The sequence below is a fragment of the Phyllobates terribilis genome, unplaced genomic scaffold, assembly GCF_046119375.1.
Source record: "Phyllobates terribilis strain yellow unplaced genomic scaffold, ASM4611937v1 Scaffold_3__8_contigs__length_932513732, whole genome shotgun sequence".
Lineage (NCBI taxonomy): Eukaryota > Metazoa > Chordata > Amphibia > Anura > Dendrobatidae > Phyllobates > Phyllobates terribilis.
In genome coordinates, this window is record NW_027362763.1 from 250,940,782 (window position 1) to 250,965,224 (window position 24,443).

The window sequence follows — 24,443 nt, forward strand, 5'->3', positions numbered from 1 at the left end:
TCGTCTATTCGAAGACCTACAAGGACCATCTAAAACACCTGGGAGAGGTGTTCGAAGCCCTGGCAGGCTATGGCCTGAAGGTGAAACCCTCAAAGCGTCACCTGTTGAAACCGAAGGTCCAGTACATAGGACACGTGGTGAGTGCAGAAGGAGTAGCCCCTGACCCCGACAAGGTCACAGTAATCAAGAGTTGGCCAAGCCCCTCAAACATCAAAGAAGTGAGGCAGTTCCTCGGGTTGGTAGGCTACTACCGAAGGTTCATCCCCGGGTTCACTAAGATGGCAGCTCCAATGCAGGACCTCCTGATAGGTCAATCCATATCCAGAAGTCAAAAGCCACCCTTCAAGTGGGACAAGATGGAAGAGGAGTCCTTCCGCCAGTTGAAAATGGCCCTCACGGGGGATGAGATCCTGGCCTACCCCGATTATGGCCAGCCTTTTATCCTCCACACAGACGCCAGTAATGTGGGGCTGGGAGCCGTACTGTCACAAAACCAACAGGGCCGAGAAAGGGTGATCGCGTACGCCAGCCGGAAGCGGAGGCCCACTGAAAGAAACCCGGAGAATTACAGCTCCTTCAAGCTAGAATTCTTGGCAGTGGTGTGGGCCGTCACAGAACGATTTAAGCATTACCTGGCCTCTGCAAAGTTCACTGTGTACATGGACAACAACCCGTTGACACACCTGGACAATGCCAGACTAGGTGCCCTAGAACAGCGGTGGATGGCCCGGCTATCAAATTATGACTTCACAATCAAATACCGGGCAGGCAGAACCAACGCCAACGTAGACGCCCTATCAAGAATGCCCCACCTACCTGAAGGAGAAGAAGACTCGGAAGAGCTGGAGGAAGTAGAGCTCCCTGCGTTCCACCGGTATGGGGCCACTCAGTATTCTCACCGTGTAAGATACAAAGACCTAACTACTGTCATGTTCAATCCCTTACCCCACCACTGCTGGGCTGAAACGCAAGATAGTGACCCTGCAGTTCGCCTGGTGAAAGACCTGTTAACCCAGGCAGACGCTAGCCCAGAGGCTCCAGAGGAAGCCAAGCAGTTATGGAAGGAGAAAAGCAGGCTATTCCTCTATGAAGGTAAGCTGTGCAGAAGGCTTGTCAACTACCTGACGCACGAGCTGACCTGGCAGGTAGTGGTCCTGAGACGGGATGCAGCAATGGTCCTGGAGGCCTACCATGACAGAGCGGGACACTTCGGGTGGAAGAAACTGGAGTTCCTACTGAGAGAGCGGTTCTACTGGGTCGGTATGAGAGGGGCCATAGAGAAGTGGAGCAGGGACTGCGGCCCATGCCACCTCAGAAGGAAGGACCGTACCAGCCAGGAGACACCCTTGAGGCCCATCGTCACCAGGCAGCCTCTTGAGCTGGTAGCTCTGGACCATGTGAAACTGGCTCCAAGCCGGTCGGGCTACGTCTATGCCCTGACAATAGTGGGCCACTATTCCCGGTTCCTGGTGGTGGTTCCTGTTAAAGACCTGACAGCCCAAACAGCGGCCAGAGCCTTCCAGCAACACTTCTGCCGTCCACACGGGTATCCGGAACAGGTCTTGACAGATCAAGGTCCAGCGTTTGAGGCGGAAGTCTTCCAGGAGTTCTGCAACCTCTACGGCTGTAGGAAGATTCGGACAACGACTTACCACCCACAAACCAACGGGCTGTGTGAGAAAATGAATAATATCGTCATTGATCTCCTCAAGACATTGCCCCTGGAGGAATGCAGCCTGTGGCTGGAGAAGCTGCCAGACCTGATTGACTTGTGCAACCATATCCCGGTGAATGTTACAAATTGCACCCCGGCTTACCTGATGCACGCAAGACCAGGTAAGCTGCCGATAGACCTGGAGATGGGAGTCCTGACACCCGAGGACACCTCCCCAGATGCGGACTGGGATACGGAACGGCGGCTACAGTACAAGAAGGTACAGGAGAGTGTGGAAAGGAGTCTGGCTCAAGTGAGAGAAAAGCAAGAGAGGCTCTTCAACCAACACGCCCCTGCTGGTCCCCTGGAACCTTGTGAGCAGGTCCTGAAGCGGAAGAGAAGGCTTCACAAGCTGAATGACCAGTGGGAGAGAGACCCGTACACAGTACTGCAGTCCGAACACAACAACCCGAAGGTATGTGTGATTACCAAGGATGGAGGAGAAACCACAAGCACCGTCTCCAGAGACCACCTAAAACGGTGCCCCGAGCAGCCTCAGAGTCCAAGTGAAGATCAAGATGACCTTGAACCCGCAGAGGACAAGGAAGAAATGATCAGCACAGTTCTCGGAGAGTTCCCCCGGACCTGGACTCGAATAAACGATGCCATAGTGGTACCCGTCCTACACTTCCTTCAGCCTACCCAGCAAGAGCCTACAGGAGAGCAGGAAGAACAAGAAGAACAAGCAGCCCCGGAGGCAGAAGAACCCATGCCAGCAGCCCAGGAGAGTCAACCCTCTGCTGACAGTCAGCCTGCCATGCCTGCGGTAAGCCAAAAAACCCGCAGACTGCTGCCTGCCTTGCCTGTGATCCCAGCTAGTAGCCGTACCCTTAATACTAGTGGGGAAAGCCAGGTTAGACCACCACCAGACAGTGGGTTACGGAGGTCAACCCGGAGCACTAGGGGTCAAATGCCAGCTCGCTGGAGGATCTAAATGCACAATGTATATATTTAATGTTTTATGTTTGTACCCTGGTTATTAATAATGTTTCTCCAGTTTCCTAGATGCAATGGACTGACAGGTTATGGACAGTGAAAAAACGGAAATACCATGTAGATAGTTGCACTTGGTGCCCTCTTTCGAAGACGACCACGGAAGAAAAACCTGTCCGGGGTGGCCTCCTTGTGGTCCAAAGTAGGTAGCTCAGCCTTGCCGCCACGCCTAAGGCCAGGAACTTGGGGTTTATAGGGACAGGTCCCCACATCGCTCAAAAATTTCGCCTTATGGGGTGAAATGGACACCCGGTCATGGATCATACTGTGACCCTCTTCTTTTGTTGGTGATATGGACAGCCGGTCACAGACCACACTGTGACCTAAAGAACTCAATATGTGGTGTTGTTTGTTATTTCTTTCCCTGTTGTGTTTTCGTCATGCATTTATGCCCTGTATTTGTGTTTCTTGTTTGGTCCCGGAGTACTAAAATTTACTAGGGGGGAATGTGTCACCCCGACCTGGATGCCACAAATATTAAAGGCTGTGTCTGAGAGCAGGAGGGAGGTTCCCTGGTCAGGGACCATTAGCATGCAGCACCTCCTGTCCCAGGCCAGTAGGGGGAGCAGGCTGCCCCTATAAAAGCTGGAACTGAGGGCAGGGTTAGAGAGACCAGGACCCACTTCTGAAGCATCCAGAAGGGTTCCCAGAGGAAAGGGACAGGTCAACAGCAGCTGAGGAGTCCAGGAGGCAGAGGAGGAACAGCAAGCCAGGGACAGAGGCGACGAGAGCCGGTCCTGGCTGAGAGAGAACTACACAACTGGACACTGGGGTCCAAGGCTGTCAGGGTTGCAAGCCCTGCAGCAGAAAACCAACCCGCAAGGGATTTCAGGTTCCTTGGCCTAAGAAGCCTGGAGGCTCCACCACACTGAGGGACCGGTACAGCAAGGAGAAGCAACAGGTAAGGGGGATAGTCAGCAAGGGCAGAGAGAGAACGGTAGGCCTACCCACTCACCCTGACCAGTGGGGCTTGCCCGAATGCTCTCAGACACCCAGGCCCATTCCTACCTTGTACTCCTGTTGGGTCATTAGTACTAACTACAATAAAGACCCTGGACTGTTTGAAGCAGACTCTGAACCCTTATTATTGCGGCCTGCACCATTACCCCCAGCATCCTACTACACTGTCCTGAGGCTACACTCTTCCCGTGGGGAGTTATCCTATCCCTGTGCTGCATACCAACATCAGCCTCAGCGGTCTGCCTTGCAGCGGCGGTCATCCCTGACCACAATCCATGGGTGGCGTAGTCGGACATTCAAAACCCTATAAATAGACTGCCACCATTTGGTCTGACCACCCTGAGCCACGCGATCGGGTTGCCACTACTACCCCCAACAGCACCGTACACAAGAAGGCACGGTTCCGGGTACCCCACGGCCCAGGGGGCGAGTCAAATCTAAGTATTAAAGGCCAAGTAACGCTCCTTCCCATCCAACCCCTGCTGTCTGCTCAAACAGTAGTGTACAACCACATATAGGGTACGGCACATTCGATAAAAGTTGGATAACAAAATATTTGGTTTATTTTCACCTATTACTCCTCGTTTAAATTATAAATTTGGTGCTAAAAACAGTATTTTTTTGTTTTCACATCAACACTAAATGTTATAAAGTTTTGTTAATCACATGTAAGTTAAAAATGCTCAGTACACGCATAGATGAATTCTTTGAGGGATTTAGTTTAGCTTCCAAAATGGAGTCACTCGGCACCTCAGGGGCTTGGCTAATGGAACCCACAATCTGTTCAAACGGAATCTGTATTATAAAAGCCAAGTAGTGCTTCTTCCTATCCGATCACCGCCATGTGCTCAAACAGTAGTGTACAACCACATATGGAGTACTGCCATATATTGCATAACAAATTATGAGGTCTATTTTCTCCTATTATCCCTCGTGTTAATTATAAATTTGGGGCTAAAACATTATTTTAGTGGGAAAGATGTAATTTTTTGTTTTCACATCTAAATGTTATAAAGTTTGGTGAATCACCTGTAGAGTAAAAACGCTCAGTTCATCAATAGATGAATTCCTTAAAGGGTCTAGTTTCCAAAATGGGATCACTTGTGGGGGGTTTCTGCTGTTTTGATATATCAGGGGTTCTGCAAAGATTGGCTTTCACAATCTATTCCAGACAAATTTCCAAAAATCAATTAGTGCTTTTGCCTTCCTGAGCTCTGCCATGTGTCCAAACAGTAGTTTTTGATCACATATGGGGTATCATCGTGTTCAGGAGAAATTACGTAACAAATTAGTTGGTCTCTTTTTTTCCTATTATCCACTGTGAAAATTATAAATTTGAGGCTAAAACAACATTTTAGCAGAAAAAATGTAATTTTCGTTTTCACTCTCACATTTTAAAGTTCAGTTGGGCACCTATGGGTTTAGCAAGTTCAATACACCCCTAGATGTATTCCTTGATAGGTCTAGTTTCCAATATGGGGTCACTTGTTGGGGTTTCTACTATTTTTTTTACCTCAGGGGCTCTCCAAATGAGACATGGTGTCTGCAATCTAATCCAGTCAAATTTACATTTCAACTACCAAATGTCGCTTTTTCCCTTCCGAGCTCTGAACTTTTTGACTACATGTGGGGTATCACCGTGCTCAGAAGAAAGTGGATAACAAACTATGTGGTCCACTTTTTCATGATACCGCTTGCAAAAGTGGAAAAATTGGGGCTAAAGCATTTTTGTGTAAAAAATGAAAATTTTCAATATGACGACATATTGTTATCAAATTATGTACAATACGTGTGAGATCCTTGAAAGGTGTAGTTTCCAGAGGGGAGTCACTTGTGGGGGGTTTCTGCTGTTTAGGCACCTTAGGGGCCCTACAAATGCAACATGGTGCTCACAATCTATTTCAGCCAAATTTGTGTTCCAAAATTCAAATGGTTCTCCTTTGCTTCCGAACCCTGCTGTTTGTCCAAATAGTGATTTCTGACTACATGTGGGGTATGATCATGCTCAGAAGAAACTGCATAACAGATTGTGGGATCCATTTTCTCATGCTATTCCTTGCAAAAGTGAAAAAATTGGGGCAAAAGCAACATTTTACAGAAAAAAAAATTTCTTTCCACTTTGCATTAATTCCTGTGTAACATCTGAAGGGTTAAAAAAATTCCTGACAGCAGTTTTGAAGTATTTGAGGGGTATGATTTTTAAAATGGTATCGCTTTCAGCGAGCTTCCAATATATAGGCCCCTCAAAGTCTATTTAAATCTGAATAGGTCCCTAAAGAAAAAGGTTTTGTAAGCTTCATGAAAAAATGAAAAATTGCTACCAAACTTTTAACACTTCTAACTCGTGATGGGCGAACCCGTCTCTATTCAGGTTCGGCTAATATAGCCGAACACTGAACAGTTTTTAAAAGTTGTGGTTCGGGTACCAGAACAGTACCCGAACCCCAAACACGGACCTCATCCATTTGAATGGGGGACCCGAATTCACCAGGTTTCCCACGCTGTCATTTGTGTGACAGCGTAGGAAACACAAGCTCTGATCGGCGGTGATTGCATTACAGCGATCAGAGCGCTGTAGCAGTGACCCACGGTAAAATGCTTACCGCGGGTCATAGGTGCCGGCTGATGGTACTACTACCACCATCATTGGAAACAGCGAGCACAGGCACCACTGGATGGAAGCAGTAGATAGATAGATATATGGATAGATAATAGATAGATAAATAGATAATAGATAGATATATGGATAGATAATAGATAGATAATTAGATATATGGCTAGATATATGGATAATTATATTTATAGGTATATGGATATATAAATAGATTAATAGATATATGGATAGATAGATAGATAGATAATAGATACATGGATAGATAGAGATATGAATAGATAATAGATATCTGGATAGATATATGTATATATATATATAGATAATAGATAGATAATAGATTGATATACAGATAGATATAAATATGTGATATATATAATCCGTGCTTTGGGTGTGTACCTTACTGTTCATGTCATTTATTAATAAATGACTACATTTCTGGAAAAAAAATGGCGTGGGGTCCCCTGTAAATTTTATTAACCAGCAGAGGGAAAGCAGACAGCTGGGGTGGATGTTTTTAGCCTGGGAAGGGGGTAATACCCATGGAGCTTCCCAGGCTACTAATATCAACCCCCAGCTGTACAGTATACATAGCCTTTACTGGCTATTAAAATGAGGGACCGCCCAAAAAAATGACGTGGGGTCCCCTTATTTTAACACCTAACAAAAGCTATGCAGACAGCTGGGGGCTGATATTAATAGCCTAGGAAGGAGCCATGAATATTGGCCCCCTCCGAGGCTAGAAACACGAGACCTCAGCCGCCCCAGAAATGGCGCATCCATAGGATGCGCCAATTCTGGCACTTACCTTCGCAATACCCAATGCCCTGTAGCGGTGGCAGTGGGGTTATAGTGTTGGGGTTGATGTCAGCTTATAATGCCAGCTGACATCAAGCCCAGGTTAGTAATGGAGAGGCGTCTATAAGACGCCCCATTACTAACCCCATAGTGTAATTGTATTAGCGGCTATATGAGTCAGTGTATTGCCAGGAAATGAACAGAGTGGTCACATACAGTGTGGCTGCTCTGTTCATGGAATCTTCGTGGGACACTCGTTATTTGGACTGCATCGGAAAGGTAAGGATGAGGTTGGTTTATTATTTTACTTTTATTACAGGTGATCGTGGGCTTCAGGGATTAGGTGTAAGGTGAGTATATGGTGTTTTTTATTTTTTACAGGGGTGGCGAACATCGGGAACAAGGTGCAGGTGAATATAATGTGTTTTATTTTTATTTTAATATTTTTTTAGTGATTTAAATTTTTTTTTTAAACATTCAGCACAGCACAGGTGCCGGCGGATGGGAGACTACTGCTCCCATCCAGCGGTGCCTGTGCTCGCTGTTTCCAATGGCAGGAGGTACCAGCTGATGGTGGTAGTAGTACTATCAATCTGTCTGCATGATGCCACAGCGCTCTGATCATGGTAATGCAATTACCGCCGATCAGAGGCTGTGTTTCCTGCTCTGAACCTGAGCCCGAACAGTAACACGGACTTCCAGAGGAAGTCCGTGTTCGGGGTCCGGGACTGAACATTAGATAATAATAATCTTTTTATTTATATATCACCAACATATTCCACAGCGCTTTACAATTCAGACAATTTACAGACACTATTGGCACTGTCCCCATTGGGGCTCACAATCTACATTCCCTATCAGTATGTTTTTGGAGTGTGGGAGGAAACCGGAGAACCCGCAGGAAACCCACGCAAACACGGGGAGAACATACAAACTCCTTCGGTATAGACGCCGAACTTTGCTGTTCGGGTTAGCCCAACACTACTTCTAACATCCTAACAAAATAAAATGACGTTTGAAAAATGATTCAAATGCAAAGTAGACATACAGGAAATGTTATTAATTATTTTGCACAGCATTATTAGCAAATACCTCCAATTAGAAATGGAGTATCGTTCTTCTGATTCGCTATGCCGCTTTCCCCATGTGCAGGCTTTGCAGTAGCTTAGGTATCCATGATTACAACCACTAAAAACTATCTAACTGTCACTATTTGAGTGGTCGCAACTATGGATACCTAAGCTACTGCATGTCACGGGTATGTCAGGTTTGACAGACAGTCATAAGGGGTCTGGCTGTAGAAGGTCGCTGCGTTTGGCTTTGCAAACATCTTCCTGATCCTTTCATGATCCCTCTCTCTGTAGGACCCAGCAGTGATCCTCACCTTGCTTGGAGATTATACCTTTAGGACCTAGTGGTGATCCTCACCTTCTCCTGCTAATTACCACACCCTTGCTGTATCCTTAAATACACTCAGTTTCTCCAGAGAGTTGCTGGTGATAGAGTGTTCTTCTATTCACTCCTGGAATTCTAGTAGTCAACTAGAATTTCCTTGGAGTTCCTTTGAGGATTGTCGTGTTCTCTGTTTCCCTTGTGTGTACTTTAGGTTGCAGTGGGGATGACTAGTGCTCACCCCTCACGCTCCCTACTAAAAGCCGAGCTTTAGGGTCAGCTAGGGCCAGGTTTCCTGCTTGGTGATAGGTGGGGAACCTATATAGGGTCCAAAGGGGAGGTAGGGTTTGTCTTTTTAGCTGTTTAGGGGTCTCCCTTTTTCTGTCATTAAGACACCCCCATTACTAACCACGCAGTGAAGTTGTCGGCACTTTTTCAATTACTACACGGCCAGAATAAAGTATTTTAATGAAATAAAAAACACATGATTTTTTAAAATTTTCTTATGGTACTGTGTGTTAGGCGCCGGGCACTTGCTGGATCAGAAATGGGTTCTGAGTCATCGGTGGATTCTGTGGTCTCCCATTCTGGTCCAGCTGGGGCTGATGCTGCACAGCATCACCGTTGGTCCTAACGCCTAGCCAATGCACGAGAGGTACAAGTGGTATCTCATGTATTTGTGCCTAGCAACATGAAGCACAGGTTGCGGAGAGAGACTAGGCTACTGCAGCCTAAATCCAAGATGCACCGCACTGAGCATGCCCGTGACATGGCAGACCGTGATTGGTCGTTCAGGAACCAGCTGATCCGGTGACCTGGCACCGCCTGATTGGTCACAGGTGATGTCACCAATGGTGCGGCAGTGGGGCAAGGAATAGTTTTTAAAAGGCCCGCCCACAAACATGGTGGCGTGCTCAGATCATTTGAGCTAGTTGTTTGTGGTGTGCACGCTGTCCTCTTGAGCTCCTCGAAGAGCCATATTGAGCGGGTCGGCTCAGTCCGGTAGCACGCCGGCTGAGTGCTCGAATACCCGGCGGGAATCACACCCGCACACTAGCGCCTACTCCTATAGCGTAGCGCCTGTATCGAAGACAGGGATACTGCTTCTTCTCCGGTCACACGTCTCCCTGCGGTTCTTGGAGATTGAGTGAACCGTTATAGCTCCATCTCCCATAGCGTAGCGCCTGTATCGAAGACAGGGCTACTGCTTCTTCCCCGGTCACACGTCTCCCTGCGGTTCTTGGAGATTGTGTGAACCATTAGTCCCTTTCCGTGTGCAGTAACACGGAGAGGTTAGGCAGTTTGTAGGTGTGTCGCCGGACGCTCATCTTCCGTGCAGTCAACGGAGATAGAGCGTACCGCTATACCCGGTTCCGTGTGCAGTTAACACGGAAGGGTTATCATTTTAGTTGGTTACTTCCCTTTCCACCCGGGAAGTGTTCGGCAGCAGTCCACCAGGCTGCATCGCGGACCCCGGGGTCGGTTGCGTTCCTATTTAATAAAGTTGTTTGCAATCGTCCCCCTAACAGTATCTGAGCGCCAGGGTCTTGCCGAACATGACCAACAATCAGCCGCTGAAGCGCTATATACAGCAACTAGAGACCAGACTTAGATCTCTGGAACAAGCTGTCCCGGTTGCTGATACCACCGCAGAAGCTACCCAGGCGGCTTCTCTAGCAGCCAATATGATTAACTCGGCTGCGACCACTGCAAGTGCTCCATTACCCCGCTTTGCCCTTCCTGAAAAATTTTCTGGGGACAGTAAATTCTGCAGGGGTTTTATTAATTTATGCTCCATACACTTGGAGATGATGGAGGCACGGTTCCCCTCCGAAAGAGCCAAAGTACGATATGTCATCTCATTGTCATCTCATTACTCTCCCACCGGGCTCTGGAGTGGGCTACTCCTCTGTGGGAGCGAAATGACCCGGTAGTGGCTAATGCGGGTCTTTTCCTTAAAACCCTAAAGGGTGTATTCATGTTACGCATGATACGGCTCTCAAGCTTCTTGCGTTGAGCCAGGGTTTGGGCACCGCCAGTCACTATTCCATCCAGTTCAGAACCTTTGCGGCTGAGCTGGATTGGGCTGAGCGGGCGCTCATCCCGGTGTTTTGGAGGGGGCTGGCTGGGCATATTAAAGATGCCCTAGCTACCAGGGAGATTCCAACCTCTCTGGAAGAGTTAATTACACTTGCTAACCGAATAGATCTGCGTCATGCAGAGCGCAAGTTAGAGCTGGAGGTTTCCAGACCTCGGTTTCAGTTGGCACCCGCTTTCTCTAGGCCTATCTCCAAACCCGCGGTTCCCAACCCGGAGCCTGAGGCTATGGACATATCCTGGACTAAGTCTAAGCCCCCTCATTCCCTACTCACACATCCCCTGGAGTACCCCGTTAATAAGGGTTCCAAGCAGTCGGGAAAAGAGGGTGTCTAACCACCGTTGGAGGGGGTGTGTTAGATTCAGGAGTTTCGTCCTCCAAATTACTTTATGAGGTGACGTTGTCCTTCGGAACAACCATGGTTACTGCCAAGGCGTGGGTGGATTCTGGAGCTGATGGCAATTTTTTGTCTTCAGCATTTGCCCAGAGGCATGCCATTCCTATGGAGTTACTGTCTAGGTCAATGAATATCAGGGTGGTCAATGGTTCTCTGCTGGATACACTAATCACTCACGAGTCTGTTCCCCTCACCATGTCGCTTCCTCAGGGTCACCGGGAGGTTATCTCCTTCCTTATTATCCCCGGGGGATTAGATGAGGTGTTATTGGGCCTTCCTTGGGTACGCCGTACAGGGAGAATTTCTTCCTGGGGTAAAAATTGTGTGCTCCAGTGTATGGTTACAGCCGCCCCAGGGGCAGATTCAGAGCCTTCTCCCGACTTGTCCGCTCTGCCTGTGCAATATCGGAGCTTTGCGGATGTATTTTCTAAAAAGGCTGCTGAGACTTTACCTCCTCACCGACCGTATGACTGCCCTATTGACCTGGTTCCCGGTACTGAGCCCCCTCGCGGTAGGGTCTACCCTCTGTCTGTACCCAAAACCCAGGCCATGTCTGACTATATCAAGGAGAATCTGGCTCGGGGGTTTATCAGAAAATCGGTCTCTCCTGCGGGAGCGGGGTTTTTCTTCGTCCAGAAGAAAGGGGGTGATTTGCGTCCCTGCATTGATTACAGAGGATTAAATGCCATCACCATCAAGAATAAATACCCTCTGCCCCTTATTTCTGAGCTTTTTGACATGTTGCGAGGTGCTCATATTTTCACTAAGCTGGACTTGCGAGGGGCATATAATCTAGTGCGAATCCGTGAGGGCGACGAGTGGAAAACAGCCTTTAACACTCGTGATGGCCATTACGAATATCTCGTCATGCCTTTCGGATTATGCAATGCCCCTGCAGTTTTTCAAGATTTTGTCAACGATATCTTTCGGGATTTGCTGCTATCTTCCGTGGTAGTCTATCTTGATGATATTCTTATTTTTTCCCCGGACCTCTCCACACACCGAGAGGATGTTCGCAGGGTTTTCGAGCGATTGCGAGCAAATTCTTTGCACTGTAAGCTGGAGAAGTGTCAATTTGAACGAGAGTCGTTACCGTTCCTGGGCTACATCATATCCAGTAAGGGATTGGCTATGGATCCACAAAAGTTGGTGGCGGTACAGAACTGGCAGGAGCTCCATTCTCTTAAAGCGGTACAACGCTTCATTGGCTTTATTAACTACTACCGGCAGTTCATACCACATTTTTCCACTCTGGTGGCTCCCTTAGCCGCTTTAACCCGGATGGGTGCCAATTCCAAGGACTGGTCTCAGGAGACATCCGAGGCGTTCCAGGAGATTAAATCCTACTTTGCTAGAGCTCCCATTCTTCATCGCCCGGATGTGGACAAGCCATTCTTCCTGGAGGTCGATGCCTCCTCTGTCGGAGCAGGAGCGGTTCTCTCCCAAAAGAATGAACAGGGTCGGACAAGACCATGTTTTTTCTTCTCCAAGACCTTCCCTCAAGCAGAGAAGAATTATACGATTGGTGACAAAGAATTGCTGGCCATTAAGATGGCTTTTTCGGAATGGAGGTACCTCTTGGAGGGAGCTGAGCATCCTTTCATGGTATATTCCGATCATAAAAACCTTTCATACCTACAGACGGCGCAGCATCTTAACCCGAGGCAGGCCAGGTGGCCTCTTTTCTTTTCTTGATTCAATTTTTCCATTCATTTTTTAAAAGGAGAAAAGAACCCTCGGGCGGACGCTTTGTCCCGGTCTATGGATACAGCTGAGGATGAGGACGAGCCAAGGCTCATTGTTCCGCCAGAGTGTATGCGGACGCTGGCTCCTGTGTCTCTAAACCAGGTTCCTCCCGGGAGGACGTTTGTTCCTCCAAATTTACAGAATGAGGTACTGTCCTGGGCACATGCCTCTAAGATCAGAGGTCATTTTGGGGTCAAGCATACCACAGAGCTTCTCCAACGGTCGTATTGGTGGCCTCGGTTATCCCAGGATGTTAAGGAGTATGTTCAAGCATGTGTCTCCTGTGCGAGAAATAAATCGTCCCGTCAGAGGCCGGCTGGTCTTCTTCACCCGTTACCCATAGCGGATAGACCTTGGGAGCTGGTTGGGATGGATTTTATTGTGGAGTTCCCTAAGTCCCGGGGAAACACGACTATATGGGTGGTGTCTGACCAGTTCTCTAAGATGGTTCACTTGGTCCCTCTGCCTAGGGTCCCTTCTTCCCAGGTTCTGGCATCATTGTTCATTCGTCACTTTTTCCGTCTCCACGGGATGCCTGATAGGATTGTCTGTGACCGGGGACCACAGTTTTCCTCCCGGTTTTGGAGAGAATTGTGTAATTTGCTTAGCATTGAACTGAATCTTTCCACTGCTTATCACCCGGAGACCAATGGTCTGGTGGAACGCACTAACCAGACGCTGGTGACATACTTGCACCATTTCGTTTCGGCCAACCAGAATGACTGGTCGATATTGCTTCCCTGGGCAGAGTTTGCCTTAAACAACGCAGTGGTGGATTCCACGGGTCAGACTCTTTTTCTCCTAAATAATGGCCAGCATCCGCGAGTCCCAGTTCCTATGCCGGTTTCCTCTGTGGAACCTGGGGTCAGAGATTGGGCTCTGGAGGCACGGGAGGTTTGGGATCATACCCAGGAGGCTATTTTGGCTTCCAAGAATCTGATGAGAGAGTCGGCTGACGCTCATCGTCGTCCAGCCCCCGTATTCTCCCCGGGTGACAGAGTGTGGCTCGCGGCTCGCAACATCAGAGTACGCGGGGAATCCGCTAAGTTTGCTCCCCGTTTTATTGGTCCTTTCAGAATCCTGGCCAAAATAAATACAATCACCTCGACACATGAGGATTCACGACACCTTTCATGTGTTGCTTCTGAAGCCGGTTCGTCTAACCAAATTTTCGGAACCCCAATCTGCTCCGGACACCAGGGGTGATGATTTCGAGATACAGGCGATTGTGGGGTCTAAGATGGTTCGGGGGAAAAATTTTTACCTCGTACACTGGAGAGGTCATGGATCTGAGCATCGCTCCTGGGAGCCAGTGGATCACATTCATGCCCCCCTGCTCATTGAGGAATATGAGCGTCAAGTGGAGCGGGAGGTTAGAAGGGGGGATAATGTTAGGCGCCAGGCACTTGCTGGATCAGGAATGGGTTCTGAGTCATCGGTGGATTCTGTGGTCTCTCATTCTGGTCCAGCCAGGGCTGATGCTGCACAGCATCACCGTCAGTCCCAACGCCTAGCCAATGCACGAGAGGTACAAGTGGTATCTCATGTATTTGTGCCTAGCAACATGAAGCACAGGTTGCGGAGAGATACTAGGCTACTGCAGCCTAAGTCCAAGATGCATCGCACTGAGCATGCCCATGACATGGCGGACCGTGATTGGTCGTTCAGGAACCAGCTGATCCGGTGACCTGGCACCGCCTGATTGGTCACAGGTGACGTCACCAATGGTGCAGCAGTGGGGCAGGGCTTAGTTTTTAAAAGGCCCGCTCACAAACATGGTGGCACGCTCAGATCATTTGAGCTAGTTGTTTGTGGTGTGCACGCTGTCCTCTTGAGCTCCTCGAAGAGCCATATTGAGCGGGTCGGCTCAGTCCGGTAGCACGCCGGCTGAGTGCTCAAATACCCAGCGGGAATCACACCCGCACACTAGTGCCTACTCCTATAGCGTAGCGCCTGTATCGAAGACAGGGCTACTGCTTCTTCTTCGGTCACACGTCTCCCTGCGGTTCTTGGAGATTGAGTGAACCGTTATAGCGCCATCTCCCATAGCGTAGTGCCTGTATCGAAGACAGGGCTACTGCTTCTTCCCCGGTCACACGTCTCCCTGCGGTTCTTGGAGATTGTGTTAACCATTAGTCCCTTTCCGTGTGCAGTAACACGGAGAGGTTAGGCAGTTTGTAGGTGCGTCGCCGGACGCTCATCTTCCGTGCAGTCAACGGAGATAGAGCATACCGTTATACCCGGTTCCATGTGCAGTTAACACGGAAGGGTTATCATTTTAGTTGGTTACTTCCCTTTCCACCCGGGAAGTGTTCGGCAGCAGTCCACCAGGCTGTATCACGGACCCCGGGGTCGTTTGCGTTCCTATTTAATAAAGTTGTTTGCAACCGTCCCCCTAACACTGGATCCGAGAAGTCCTTGATCTTCTGAAAAAAAAACAACCACCATATCCCTCACCTGTCCACTGTCACGACGTAGTCCACGATTTACTGCCGATCATCCTTCGACGATCCATGTCACTTCTGCAGCAGTGACATCAGCCATCACTGATGTCACTGCTGTAGAAGACAGCAATGTATACTGACAGGAGCGTAAAATCACTCCTGTCAGAATACATTGCTGCAGGAGGTCACTGGGGTTCATCAGCTGAAGATCGGCTTATGAGCACCGGTGAGCTAACCACTGTGGGAGCATTCTTGAGAGTGTTCCCACGGTGATGTCACGTGAGCAGTCAGCTTCCGCAGTGTACCACCGGCCACCGGGAGAAGAGGATCACCGCCGGGGACCAGGAGGACTCCGGTAGGTGCCGGACAGGTGAGTATAAGGTTTTGTTTTTTTTACTACCGCGGGCACGCGGGCTGGGCAGAGCAGACCACTGCTCCTCCCAGCCACGCCGCTCTCTCTGTAATCCTCCTCTCCCGACCCGGGTACCACCCGCAGCATGTTTCCGGCGCGAATTTGCGCCCATTGTGTTTAATTGAAACGCAGCAAATCCACAGGTATAGATATTATACTTGCGGGTTTGCTGCAGTTCAATGCAAGTCAATGGGCCTGAATTCATGGCGGAAACACCCGAACAGTGGCCATGCTGCATTTTTTCCACAATGGTAATCATGATCGGAAATTTACGCATCATGTGCACAGCACATTAGGATTACCATTGCTACAGCTGGCAGACCTATTAACAAGGGTTTTCGCAGTGTTTCTGCGGCTTGAAAACCGTTGCGAAAATGCATCAAAAATACTTTGTGTGCACATAGCCTTAGTCCTTTTTTGAGCAGCTTAAAAAGTTTGACACTGCAGTGTGCTTTTAAATTCACTGTTAATTACCTCTGGTTGCCATCGGTTTTTCAATAGCCAGATAGGTTAAAGTCATTTGGACATTAAAACATGTTCAATTGACTTCAAGGGGAACTCGCAATGTTGTTTACATATACTGCAGCTATTTAGAAGTTTATTAATTATGTGATTTGTGTGAATTTGCCCAAATCGAATTTTGTGTGAAAATTTAGCTAAGCTGTTGAGATTGAATTTCAAAAGATTCACTTCTTTCATTGTCTGTGCCACCGGTAGGAGCCCTGTGAAGGAAATATATAATTGTAAGGGAAACTATAATATCACTAAAATAACTAGTTAAGGCTGCATCCTATTGACTGTATAGAAAGAAGTGGACTTGAAGGACATAACATCTGCCTATTCTTATTGCAGGAACTCAGAACCACAGGGGAGAGTCTCCTGGCAGAATAATGAAAGGTGTCAAACATGGCACCTCGGCTCCTGGACCCTTAGATTCAAAGAGTTAGTAAATGGTGTGTTCTAGTCAGAATATTACCTATTCACTATAGAGAGGAGTGGGGGGAGACACAGGATATTTGAAATGTAAGGCCCTTAGCTCACTGTCAAGCCACAAACAGCAATTTTTCAATAGTCCAGTCTAGGTGATCCTGGAAATATGAGCCTATGGTAAGGACTATAAAAAGCTGGGTGGCACAAAACGAAAGATGTTTACATGTGGGGGCTGCCTAGGATGCCGATGTGATGCATAATTAATTTCTCCTTCCCCCAAGGAAACAGAAGGACAATAGGTATTTCTGTTATTTCTCCCTTTTTATTTTAGAACTGCTTTGCATATTTGTGTCGTTTTTTTTTAATTTTGTTTTCTTTTATTGTAAGCATTATATATTTTTAGAGTAAAGCTTAAAATCTTTAATAAGTTTGATCCTTGTATGCTTTAAGGAATCCATAGCCTTTTAGAGAGTGTGTCACCTCTTGATTGTTTGACTAACATATTTTGGGGACTCATCATCCCGTGTGTTTGAGTGGTAGCAGCAGCGCTAAGAAATCGGGGTGTGCTGAATGTGTCGGGGTGTGATTTATGCTCATTTTATAGCCTAAAACAGAGACTGAGAGCTGGATAGGAATTAGAGAAGATACAGTAAATTAACCCTTGCAGGCGCACCCCACATCACATTACTTTATTGTTAAAGTACTAAGTTGCTGAGCCCATGAAACCTGCTATCTTGGGAAAAACATTTTACAGGTTTTGTAGCACTATTACTCTTTGAATAGAGGTAGTATGAGTAGAGACATACAGTACAGATTACAGTTCAGCCTCAGAACTGAGTTTTGCAAAATGATTTCTAAGAATACTTCCTCTTTCTCATGACTAGGTAGTGAACACTTCTTGTTTTTTTATATTCTGTGCCAAATCAGCAATTTATACTACATGCATGAAAAAAACAACACACATTCAGTTATACAGTACATACAGTATACTGTTTATTGATCTGTAGGCACATTAGATATGTTGCCATATAATATCTCATGTTTTCAGGCATTAAAATTTGGGTGATGTCTACGATAGTAAATTGTTAACATTGCCCAAATCACCTATTCAATGACTACACGGTACTGTTACTAACTCGTTCACTTGTGCTCTATCTATTGCTCTAGTAATTCATTGCTTGCTCTCTAATAGTTGTCTTATCTAAATGTTGATAACCTGCAACTACTGTAGAAGGAAGAGTCATTTGCGTTTATATTCATTGTATATCACAAAGATTAGTCATTGTTTTACTCTCTCCTGAATCCACTATTGTGCATGAGTACTACAGTGCTTTGCTATGCACTTGGCAGGGTAAAGAAAAGTACACCTGCTCAGGAGCACAATAGGAGCCACTATGTGGATGATGTAGGATGTGCCATCTATATGAAGCAGGGAAAGAGGATGGTGATGGTAAAAAAAGAGGAGGCACCAGATCAAGACTAGAAACGCCTATCTTACAGGACCTCATTGTATGGGTTTATAATAAAATATCGATTTTGTGCTATACAGAGGGAATTGAGGACATACAGTACATACAGCATACTAGAATGCTGTTAAAGAGGGCTTAAAGGTGCTGGTCCTACTTTATATTGGGAAAGCTTGGTGACAGATTCCCTTTAATGAAGTAGAAAGCAGAATAAAGGCAACACAATTATGTTGAAAAAATATATGTATCTATATTCAGTGTTATGGAGGGTGCTTGCTTGTCACCTGTGATTGTCCTGAATTAATGGCTTTCTTGTGCAATAATTTTTGTGAAGGGGATAGAATAATTGTATTTTAAAAATACAAAAGAAATGTCCCAAAAAAACAAAGAAAAGCCTCAAAAATACAGATATTTAAAAATGTGCATATCGTACACAACTTCTCTACAACACATTTATTATTTTGTAACTTTTGTGAAGGGGGTTTGTTTAAAAAATAGAAAAAAACAAAGACATGTAACTGTGCATGTCAGTTTTTACACACTTGTTTTACTGGTCAAAGGTGACAGCTTTACAGTACACACCTATACAGCAGCATACTGCCAGATCTTGTTTGCTGTATGTATACCAATCCACCTAACATTTATTATTAAACCATTATTGTCATGGGTTGAATGTTGTGGGTTGATTACATTGCCAAAAGTTAATTATAGTGTTGTACAAAATGTATATCAAAAGAAAAAGTGGAAATGAAATGGACAGGTTAGTGCAAAAGAAAAATAATATACCACAGCTAAGTCTGTGGGAGCTACTATCATCAGTAGAAACACAACTACCACTGGTACCAGCCATGTAGACAAAAATACTACCAAATGCAGACCATATCTGACTTGTCGTGTATTAGTAAGGGGAAAAAAGATGGCAAGTTATGGAAGATGTGGCACATTACTCATCTCAGTCACTGCAGGATGATGTTACCTCTAACAGCGACACCTTCAGTTTAAAGGGAACCTGTCATGTAATATAACACTATTATTGTGCAAATATGGGGTTAATGTGATGGTTAATAGCATTCTGACACTGAGATCCCTACTGCCGGGAGGAAACTAACTTTATTCCCCCCTGCAAGCTCATTCTTTCAGTTACAGGAGTGGTGCCGGCACAGTGAATACAGAGAGCTGTGGCTGTTACTGCGCCCCCTATACTGACTGACAGCCAGCTCAGCATTAAACTTCCATAGTACAGCATCCAATAGAATATGCCACAATTCTAGTCTGTCATAACTATTTGAGATCTTACAGTAGAACTTCTTAATGCCTCTTTATAAAACAAGGAGACAAACAAAGGTGTGGTAGGACTTCTTGGAAGTTTAGGAGCTCTGCACTACTTGAATGTGGTACACAGCTGAACCCTTAAAGTGAATCTGTCAGCAGGATTTTGCTAAGTAAACTACAGGCATTGTCATGGTGGGGCTGCTGCACTGATTAATATGATACCTGAGGTGAAGAAATCCATCTTGTGGTTCTTGTGTAATCAGTGTTTGCAGTATTGAGTTAATTATATGCCTGTGCTCCAGGGTGGGACTGTAGGCAGAGTCTTATCTTGATCCTCTAGGCCAGATCAGCAAGAAAAGACCTGCCCACAGGCTACCCAGAAGCACAAGTTTGTTTTAAATGTCTGTTGATCAGTGATAAAAAGTCTGAGTAATACAATATCTTTACATATGAAGGTAGTAAATGCATTTTATAGGCACTGTACACCAAGTGAGCTAACAACATTTTCATGAAGCAATGAAATACCAGCAATTCACTAGTAATAAACAATTAATGCCACAAAATATTGTATTAAAAGAGTTTTAAAGTTACTTACATATTTGACGTACCCTCTTGAGGAAAATATCAAATAGTTTCTTACTATGCAGAAATTCTTACTTGTAAAGAAAACCTATGGAGTTGCTGGAATCTATGTATCTGTTGTAGGCAGATTCTATTTTAGAGAGAAGAAGCCCAACACATAATAAAAAGGTAAACATGTCTATTAAAATCCTGAAATGCCCCAAAACAATCAAAGGAAATAATCTAAAGCAAAGAGAGAAATATTACCAAGAATGTGGAGACTGGTAAAATTCAAGAGAATAGGAAACCAGAGACAAATGGGGAAGTATTATGTGTTTTTTCACATCTTTATATAATTTGACTTTGCTTACCCAATTCTTATTTCCTGTAGTCTAAATAACAGCACAGATATATTAGGATTAACCATTTGTTGTAATTTAGGACTGATGCCGAGATACAAACTAATCTGACACTATAAATGACACAAACTCCCTTCGTTTATGCTTTTTGAATGATAAATATTAACAATTGTTTTGCTTTATTTAGTGTGTAACCCTCTACTACTGTTGCACCCTAAAGAAAAGAGAAATTTAGTTTTTACCTAAGTTGTGCAGATATTTGGATATATAGCAAGATATCTCATGCTGAGATATTTTCTCAGGTCTGTGACTATCTCTATGATATAGTTATACAGATGCTTCCAAAAAGAAGCTAAGCCTTAACTGACCAAGTAACAGGTGTAGCTTTTCTTTAACGGACACTTATTCTGAAGAGGTTCTTTCTTTCATACAGTGGCTTAAGACAACAGCCTTTCAATAATATGGTTAGAGGTCTATGCACCCCTCTTTCTCTCTATCTTTCTCTCCCTTTCATTCTCTCTCAATCTCTCTTTTTTTGTCCTCTCTTTTTTTCTTTCTCGGAACAATTTGAAATGTTGCAGTTGTCCTGCCTTCAGCATTAGGTTTCTTTGTTGAGTTTGTTTGCACTACACAGGCTCCATCTAGTGACTGGATTTATTTATTAGCACTAGCACTTATCAGCACTAGTACTAGCTTTTTACCACTGTGCTCATCCTATCTCTTGCTCTGTAGTTTTATACACAAGACATTTAGCGGGCACCGCTCAATGATTAGCTAAAAAAAATTTGTTTTGTTTTTAACAAAGGGGTGCTACAGTAAACCCACGCTGGGAATCAATTGGTATACAGAAGAGAAAAGGGCATAGGGCAAACAAAGACCATGTACTCCCAAATGTAATGCAAAATATCAAAAAGTTTTTATTAATAACACATCAACAACACACAAACAACCAAGTTTTTTTTAAAAACACTTAAAACACAACCTGTGTAGAAAATATTCAGATACAAGAGGTATGGGAAAATAACCCAGCAATGCAGAAAACCTCTAAACTTTGTAGGTACTGTGAAAAGTCAAGTATTTATTGAGTCCAGATAGAAAACAATACCTTAGGTCACTCACCACTGGATCAATATATTAATAAACAATCAATATTTGCAGTAAAAAACGTGACCTTGGCAGATGAAAGCATTATATATAGGATCAATGCATATAGTTACCTACAAAGTGAGTGGACCCAACGCGTATCGCTGCTCACCAGCAGCTTCATCAGGGGTCGAGTGGTTCATTTTCGGAAGAAACTCATTACCTCACAAACTGGTGTTTAGAGGACTTCCACCATTTTATTCCCCTTTGTGATAGCATCGCTGGTAAGAAGGGTTATGTGGTACTTGTTTGCAGCCACCAGATACCTAAGCCTCTCACCCCTGCATTAGTCAGTTGCCTTTATAAGACTAGATAGCGAGCTGGTTTAACACATATTGTTTATAAATGTTCAGCCATTTGCCTCATGTATTTCAGTGTTAACTGTATACATGTATTCATACCTTGTCATTTCATTGCTTGAAGGTTCACCAAATGTATTTACTAATGTTCAATAAACTGCACAGACTTCAAGATGCAGTCTTCTCATTGGACTATGGTAGATTGGTTTAGCTGCCTGTCTGACTATGCACACACCTCAGGGTAACTCGTAGTGATGACAGAACAGTGAAACAGCCGCTACCCAGCCAGTGGGATTCAGGAATAAAGATGAGTGAACCTTTCAAGGTTCAGTTTGGTTATGCTCGGCTAACATCCCAATGTTCGCTGAAAGGTTCGTCTAACGGTTAGTCAAACATATCCAAATCCCATTGCATTCAATGGGAGGCAAAACCAAACGCATACAGAATACCTTCAAAGGCACCCAAAAGCTACCAAAACAGTTCAAATTAGGGGCAGACACCAGTAAAAGTGGCATCAATTCACCCACAGTGTATACATTTTCTAATGGCACAGCAGCAGTCAGCCATGGGCCATACATGTGATATCAGGATTTGAGCCAGCATTTACAGCTTTGAATTTGACTTAAAATTGAGACAACGTGGGAGGGGGATCGATGTAGGCCTGCTGTGCTGGTGTAACACGGGTACTTTAGATGCAGTGACACAGAAATACAGAGCAGCCAATACGGGGTTAATAAACAGGGGGGGTTTATAAGAACAAGGTCAATCTCCATGCAGGGAGCAACAAGGAAAATATGGGGGGAGAAACAAAGGAAATAGCAGGTGAAAGTCTATAACTAACAGTTCACAGTCTGACAAGATGAAGCAGAGCCGAACCGGTTGTAAACGTCAGTTTTTACACTTAGCTGACTCTGGCTCCTCACACGGCAGTCGCCAGCGGATGCAGGTGATGATTTCTTCAGGCTTCCCTGCCCAAACAATGCTCCGTTTTCTGGCGGCAGCGGGCAGTCTCCGGTTTTACCCGCTGAGCCCCTAGTCCATAACACGGCAACTCACGTGCCTTGGCTCCACGGACCCTCCATCCCTTGTCTCTATAGTCAGGCTTGACTCCTCCGGTCCGCTGCACCCAACTCCTGCTCCCAGTACTCGAGCCAGGAGCCTGGACCCTCTCACACTGTTCTCCTGCGCAGGACTCGGCTCATCTTTCCCGAGCAAAACGTCCTCGTCTCTTCCTCTCTATAGTCACACCAGGAGTCCCCTGATCACCTGACCTTCCAGCTCTGTCCCTGAACACACCCCCCACTTCCCAGTCACATGACTCCTGTGCTTGCAGTCTGTCTCCCCCCTGCAACAGGAGGTACGGCCCTGGCAGTTCCGGATCCCTTCCTCTGAAAGCGCTTACACCCCGGTCTTCCCCCTCACACTGGGAGCCTTGATACCTCATGCAACAGCTCAAGCTGCTTTTCTGCTCAGCCATGCTCAGATTTCACAAACATCAGCTTCATAGACTACTATTGGTAGAAAAATTTAAGGATAGTAACACAAGTAGTTGACTGATCAATTGACCCACAGTCGAAATTTTATAATGACACAGCAGCAGTCAGCCATGAGCCTTGCATGAGGTATCAGGGTCTGGGCCAGCATTTACAGCTTTAAGTTGAACTTCAAATTAAGACGAGGGGGGTGAGGGATCGGTGTAGGCTTGCTGTGCTAGGAGACCTGATACCACATGCAGCAGCTCAAGATGCTTTTCTGTTCAGCCACACTCAAATGGCACAAACAACAATTTTTTAAAATACTATTGCTAGAAAAATGTAAGGATAGTAACACAGATAGTTGACTGAAAGTAAGTGCAGACCTTCCAATCTGGGAGCTTTACTGCTACAGGCAGCACACATGAAGGAGACCCAACCACGAATCTCCACATTTCCAAAAATTTGGGGCAGACACCATCAAAGTGGCATCAATTTCACCAGATTAGAAATAGTATAATGGAGACCAACACCCCTTCCATCACAGGAAACACAACAGATAGAGACCCAACCACGAGTCTCCACGTTTCAAAAAATTATTGGTAACATCAGCAACAACAGCAGGCATTGCAGCCACGACAAAGATGTGACTGCAATAACGCAAGATCAATGCAGCACACTAAAACTACACCATCGCTTAAGCCCCCGTCTCACATAGCGATATCGCTAGCGATATCGCTGCTGAGTCACGGTTTTGGTGACTCACCAGCGACCTCACCAGCGATGTCGCTGTGTGTGACACTTTGCAACGATCAGGCCCCTGCTGTGAGGTCGCTGATCGTTGCAAAGTGTCCTGGACCATTTTTTGGTCGTTGGCCTCCCGCTGGCCAGCACACATCGCTGTGTGTGACCAGGGGGACCAACGATCTGGCTGGTAACTATGGTAAACATCGGGTTACTAGGGGCACGCGCGCACTTAGTAACCCGCTGTTTACCATGGGTACCACTCTGCTACGGTGCGCGGAGGCTCCCGCGCACCGTAGCAGAGTGGTATCCATGGTAAACAGCGGGTTACTAGGGGCACACGCGCACTTAGTAACCCGATGTTTACCATAGTTACCAGCCTGCTCCTGCTTGCAGCAGGCTGGTAACGGGAGCAGGACATCGTGGAACGATTCTTTCCACGATATCGCTGCTCCCCTGATCGCTGGTGAGCCTGCCTGTTTGACAGCTCACCAGCGATGTATTAGCGATGCAGCAACGATCCCTGACAGGTCGTATCGTTGTCGGGATCGCTGCTGCATCGCTTAGTGTGACGGGGCCCTTAGTCTGCACAGTCTGCGATTGGGGTGCAAAAGTCCTTGGAAATCCATGAC

General features: G+C 46.0%; 1 protein-coding gene across 2 annotated transcripts in view; it reads right to left on the minus strand.

The window, feature by feature from the left end:
• The window catches only part of LOC141258060 (cysteinyl leukotriene receptor 2-like), a 75,390-nt gene extending 55,244 nt beyond the window's left edge, over positions 1 to 20,146 (minus strand). The window contains exons 1-2 of one of the 2 annotated variants that reach the window (XM_073673065.1): positions 20,062 to 20,146; positions 19,829 to 19,945 (exon numbers count right to left, since the gene is read on the minus strand). The gene's annotated coding sequence lies outside the window, so the exon portion shown is untranslated. The remainder of the gene's footprint in view (positions 1 to 19,828; positions 19,946 to 20,061) is intronic. The other variant, XM_073673066.1, reaches the window with a different exon arrangement.
• Positions 20,147 to 24,443: the final 4,297 nt, after the last annotated feature.